The 6,533-nt window shown below is 36.2% G+C and overlaps 1 pseudogene; it reads left to right on the forward strand.

The window, feature by feature from the left end:
- Positions 1-462: 462 nt before the first annotated feature.
- On the forward strand, positions 463-6,185 carry LOC143619028 (pentatricopeptide repeat-containing protein CRR2, chloroplastic pseudogene; annotated as a pseudogene).
- The last annotated feature ends 348 nt before the right edge of the window (positions 6,186-6,533 follow it).

The following is a 6,533-nucleotide window of genomic DNA, read 5'->3' on the forward strand; positions in this document are numbered from 1 at the left end:
TAAATAGAAAAAGAAAAAAAATAATGATAAGGTAATGATTGGAATGAGCTTCACTCGTAACATTCATTTTACCCAAAAAGCTCATTTACCAAAGTGGCATCATACGACGTCTAAAAAGGGTTTCATCCACTGCATATGGTGTGTATACTAGTTAGCCTTATGAATGTCACATAGTCTATCTATCATCGTCACCTTAAACGCGAATATGTTATATCACTCCAGTGTTGGTGTGTGGTATATTTTGTTGAATAAAAGAAAGAAAAATTTGTTTGTATTGACTGGTATGCTGCTCAATAATCATCATCATCACCAACAAAACACAGAGACAGAGTAGCCATTACATTAATTAATTAATTCAATGGCAATTTACCCAACTCCATTCACTCTGAATAATCAAAACCATCCAATTCTTCTTCCTACCATCGCCATCGTACTTCAAAACCCAATCATCCAAACACCATCTCTGCTCCAAAACACGACTCATTACTAGCCAACATTACCACTACCCTCCACTCGCTAGACTTAACCAACCCAGATCACTGTCTTCAATCCTACGCTTTAATTCTTCAAAACTCTCGCACACTCCTCCACAACCATCTGCAACTGCCTTCACAACTTCACGGGCACATGATTCTCACTGGAGTCGACTTAGGCCCCTTTCTCGGCACTCTGATCTTGGAACTGTATTGTAAAACTGGCCATGTTGACAATGCACGCAGGCTGTTCAACCAAATGCCTGAGGGAAATGTCTTTACCTTGACGCACTTATCGGGTTGCGTTGCCAATTGGGCCACTACCAGGAGGTTATAAGTTTGTTTTATATGATGATTGAGGAAGGAGTACGCCCCGATCGCTTTGTGTTCCCAAAGTGTTTAAAGCGTGCGCGCAACTCCAGGATTACAAGACGGGGAAGCGTGTGTATGATTACATGACATCCATCGGGTTTGAAGGGAACAATTCGGTTAAACGTACGTTTCTTGACATGTTTGTTAAATGTGGAAGGATGTGTCACACCCCCAAATTTCCACTAACGGAGTTTTACCGTAAGGCGGGTGACAAACCAGGATCCGAACACATTAATCACACCAAACGACATCTATATGATCTTAAAAGTTTTAACAAATCAAAATAAAATGTTCAGAGTACTTAAGTGCTACTACGGAAGCTAAACAAAGTGCGGGAGCCATCTCCCAAACAAGTTTAAATAATTCATGGCGCTACAAGCGCAAAACCAATATCAAATAAATGTTTTCAAACTTAAACCAATGCGAGTCCATGCATGCAATGTTATCCTAATCCAAGTGCTTGTTAGTGACCTGAGGAAAACATGCTAAAAAGAGTCAACACATATGGTTGGTGAGATCACAGGTTTTCAAAGTAAGTTATGCTCTATCAGTTCATAAACATTTATAAATAAAAGTGGCCCATGGTTAACTACACTTAGTTAACTCGTTGCCGCATAGTGTTATGTTTCCATCACGATCGAAGCTGACTAGTTATTGCCTCAAGTCAAGTATTGCCAAAACTTAACAATGTTTGGTCAAAGTACACCCCGTTCGACCTCCAGACGAGAATAATGCAGGGTGGGGTTTGTCAAACCCAATAGTACTATTTAAATTTACCACGCCAGTTAACCTTAGTTAACGGTCCGATGTTCGTGAGGACTTTCCATGGCAAAGAAACACTACGTTATAAGCAACCAAACGGTTGTGTAAAGATTTAGAGCAAGTAAAGTAAAACAGTTTTGCATGTTTCCTCCCCCAAAGGAAAGGTATAAAAGTGGGGCCGTAAACTCACCTTGTTGGTGCTTCGGGTTGCACACAAATCCGACCGAAGTAAATGCGTCACGTGCTAAGACCCTAAAAATGCAAGTACGTAAGTAACTTGTGGGATGGTTCCTAGAACCACTAGTATCCAACAATCTCCCATTGTTTTTAAAAAAGACTTTTGACCAAATTTTGACTTTTGTTGACTTTGACTAAAGTTGACTTTGACTAAAGTTTTGACTTTGACTAAAGTTTTGACCTTTGACTAAAATATTGACCTTTGACTAAAAGGTTGGACTTAGAATGTTTACCTTATAATTCTAGTCACACTTAATCAATCATCAAGTATACACACTTAGCCATATTCCTTGCAATTCTATGATCAATACACTTTCACAACATCACAAGCAAGACTAACTATTTAGTCAACTAGTTCTAAGTTGACTTAAAAAGTCAAAGTTCTAATTTACCACAACTAACATATCACAATTTGCAATTATCTCAATTCAACCAACACCTTTATCACCTTTAACAATTTATACCACCTAAACCGATTTTTCTCATCAATCAAAACTCACAATTAAATTACCAAATAAATCACACATGTACACATCAGTATTAGGTTCAACATATATTTTTCTCACAATTTTTGGATTTACCAATTCGTCCAGAATATTCATATACTACAACAACATGATTTATATTTCTACAACAACACAGCAGTAATCAAAAATTTGTCAAAAATTCCATATTTGTCCAATTGATGCAAGACCAATTGGACTAGATTCCTAATTCAATTTACAACATCCTAGAAGTAGAATTATATCCATATCTATTTTTATCATCAAGTTATGAAATTTACAACTCAACTCAGAATTATTTTCTCTAATTTAGATTTGCATCCTGATTTTGTAAATTAATAAAAAGTATTCAAACAGTGTCCAAAAATTAAGATTTCGGACTTTCTGAAAACTAGATTCAAAGTACATGTTCATAGAATCAAAAATCAATCAAAAACTCAAACATATCATCAAGTTATCAACAATCCAAATCCGTAACATCTAATCTGCCAATAAACAGTTTTAACCACAATCAACTACAAATCACAACTTTTCAATCCTTTTGATTCAAAATCATCAAGAAACATTTATGATTCAAAATCATCAAGAAACATTCTTACCAAATCAAATTTCATGTCTTATTTTTATCCATTTGATTTCATAAGAAAAGTAAAAACACATGTATTTATAAAAGACTCAAAAATACTAATCAAGACACATACAAAAATCCTTTTTACTTGTCAAACTTTGATCATCTCCTTTCATGATCCAACCATTTGGATACAAGGTTCATATGAATTAAAAGAAAAAGAAACATATAAACATAATAATCTACTCACTTTGCTTGATCAAATGCTTAAACCCTTGTTTACCAAAATCACCAACTCTTGTGTTATGGAGAAAATACTAGAAGATGATTGTTTGTATGAAAGAAAATGAGAGTATGTGTGTGTGTGTGAGTATCACGGCCAAAGAGAGAGGAAAAGGGAAAGGAAAAGGTGTTGGCATCCAATAGTTGTAACCTCCTTGTTATTAACAACCCTTTATGATTGATCTAATGAATAAAATTACTTAGGTTAACTTTTATTAACTCATGTGTGACATGCTACATATTTTAATAAACATTTCCTATGTAACATAACCTAAGGTTCCATTTAAATAATAAACATGTTACATGACATACAATATAACCTATTTAATCATTTAGCTTACTTACAATCACATCATCATGTAATAACCATAATATAACATATTAATCACATAGCACATTATACCTATCATACATGTTATATGACATGTTTATTATAACATGCAAGACGAGTTTATTATCCTAGTTATAATTAGTCACTTATCCTTGTTTAAGTCACCAATGACACGTTGACTTAAATATACGCATACATGACATCACATGTACAAGAGTTCATACTCATAGTTAACAGAACTAACTGAGTTTATAGACATAGTCAACAGGATTTAACTGGGTTTAGTTAACAGAGTTAACTTAAAAATGCCGGATGTCACAGGATGGATATTGCAAGGCGACTATTCGATCAGATGAATACAATTGATATTATCATGTGGAACATGATGGTTTCTGGCTACGTGTCGAAACGAGACTTTGATAAAGCATTAAGCTATGTTGATCAAATGAAGCTTAAAGGCGTGACACCTGATCGTGTTACGTATAACATAATCCTTAGCGGTTTAGCTCAAATCGGACGGTTTAAAGAAGCTGCAAAATATTTCTCAAAAATGGACGCCTTTGGAGATCTAGAACCGAATATCGTGTCGTGGACAGCGTTAATAACTGGGAATTTACAAAACGGTAATCCTGCTCGCGCGTTAAACATATTCAGGAAAATGATAACCAAGGGAGTAAAACCAAACCCGAATACAATTTCTAGCATCATTTCTGCGTGTACTGACTTGTGTTTAGTAACACACGGCAAGGAGATTCACGGTTACTGCATCAAAACCGAAGAACTCGATTCAAACGTTTTCGTTAACAACGCGTTAATCAACTTATATTCCAAATGCAACTTAAATCACGTGGCGAAAAAATATTTCAACAAAATCCAAAGCAAAGATTTGGTGACGTGGAATTCGATCCTGGCAGCCTATGCTATCAAAGGTTGCCGCGATGACGCATTTAAATCCCTTCATGAAATGGAGTTACAACGAGTTTCTCCTGATATTATCACGTTGAACGGTTTAATAACCGGGTTCACACAATTCGGTGACGGTAAAACTGCACTCGAATTCTTTGCTAAAATGAACCAGCTTGGAATTCTACCAAACACGACGTCTATATCGGGAGCGTTAACAGCTTGTGCACAGTCAAATAGTTTAAAATCCAGTAAAGAGATTCATAGTTACATTATTAGGAACAGGATTGAGATGTTAACGGGTGTTGGGAGTGCTCTCGTTACCATGTACTCGGGTTGTGATGATCTTGAAGCTTCTTATGCTGTGTTTAACTCGCTTCCTACGAAAGACGTTGTTATATGGAACTCTCTTATTGCTGCAAGTGGTAAACAAGGGTTTGGAGTCGGTGCGTTAGATTTATTAAGAGAAATGGTACTGAATAATAATAATAATAATAATAATAATAATCGACCAGATTCAGTCACCATGATTTCGGTTCTAGTCGTGTGTTCAAAGCTAGCTGCGTTACACCAAGGACGAGAGATTCATAATTACATAATGAGACACGGACTCGACTCAAGTAACTTTGTATGCAACGCGCTTATCGACATGTATGGAAGATGCGGTGCAGTTTACAAAAGTCGTCACGTGTTTGATTTGTCAGCTGGTCAAAGGAGAGATATCGTGTCGTGGAATGTTATGATTGCAGCGTATGGTATGCACGGGTTCGGTGCCGAAGCTTTGAAGTTATCTCAACACATGACGGTTGATGAACGAATAAGACCGAATCATGTAACGTTTACGAATCTTTTATCAGCATGTAGCCACTCGGGATTAATAACCGAGGGGATGGATTTGATTAAGTTAATGAAAGAAGAATATGATTTGGAACCAGATATGGAACAATACGCGTGTATGGTGGATTTAATGGCACGTTCAGGGAAATTATCAGAGACACTGAAACTTATTGAAAATATGCCATTTGAGCCAAATGGGGCGATTTGGGGGTCGTTATTGGGGGCGTGTAGGATCCATTTGAATCTTGAAATGGCAGAATATGCTGCAAGATTCTTGTTTGAACTCGAACCCGAAAGTTCTGGTAATTATATACTTTTAGCGAATATTTATTCAAGTTTAGGAAAATGGGAAGAAGCTTCAAGAATAAGGTGTTTGATGAAAGAAAGAGGTGTGACAAAATCACCTGGTTGCAGTTGGATTGAAGTTGGTAGAAAGGTTTATAGTTTTGTTGTTGGGGATACTTCATATCCTTTTATGGATCAAGTATATGCAAAAATGGAGAGTTTGTATTTGAAGATAAAAGACAAGGGGTTTGTTCCGGACACACGGTTTGTGTTGCAAAATATGGAAGAAGGTGAGAAGGAAATGATGTTATGTGGACATAGCGAGAAGCTTGCGTTGGCGTTTGGGTTGATTAGTGGTTCGGGTTCGGGCTCAATGCCTTTGCGGATTATTAAGAATTTGAGAGTGTGTGGAGACTGTCATTCTGCAATGAAGTATATATCTGCTGTTAAAAATAGGGAGATTATTATGAGAGATAATTATAGGTTTCATCATTTTGTTGCTGGTGTGTGTTCTTGTGGAGATTATTGGTGATTAATGATCGCGGGTGAGTAATTGTAATCGAGCCAAAACAGGTTGGGTTAGCACTTTTGATTCGTTTATATGTAATTATCATGTTAGATGTGATTATAGAAATTATCATTTTACAATAACAATAATAATAATCTAAATCTTTGAAAATAATATGATACAAAGTTTGGATGTGCAATCCTTGGTCTGGTGGTGAGTATTTTGTTTTCATATTGTCACTGTCGGGGTTCGAATTCCTCTTCATCTCCCTTTTTGCAGTTTTTTTTTTTTTTTTTTTTTTGAATCCCCCTTCCAGCAAAATTATTTTGTTTTTAAATTTTTAGAGTGGTTATTAATTTGATTTTTTTCCCCATCCCATTGTGACATCACAAGTAACAAAACATACAACATCCCCCCATCGTTCAACAGTTCAACTCCATCAAACCCCAACTGTGCCACCATCGTTTTGCCA

The sequence above is a fragment of the Bidens hawaiensis genome, unplaced genomic scaffold (genome assembly GCF_021521415.1).
Source record: "Bidens hawaiensis isolate Kalapana, Puna unplaced genomic scaffold, B.hawaiensis_p1.1 tig00002355_1, whole genome shotgun sequence".
Taxonomy (NCBI): Eukaryota; Viridiplantae; Streptophyta; class Magnoliopsida; order Asterales; family Asteraceae; genus Bidens; species Bidens hawaiensis.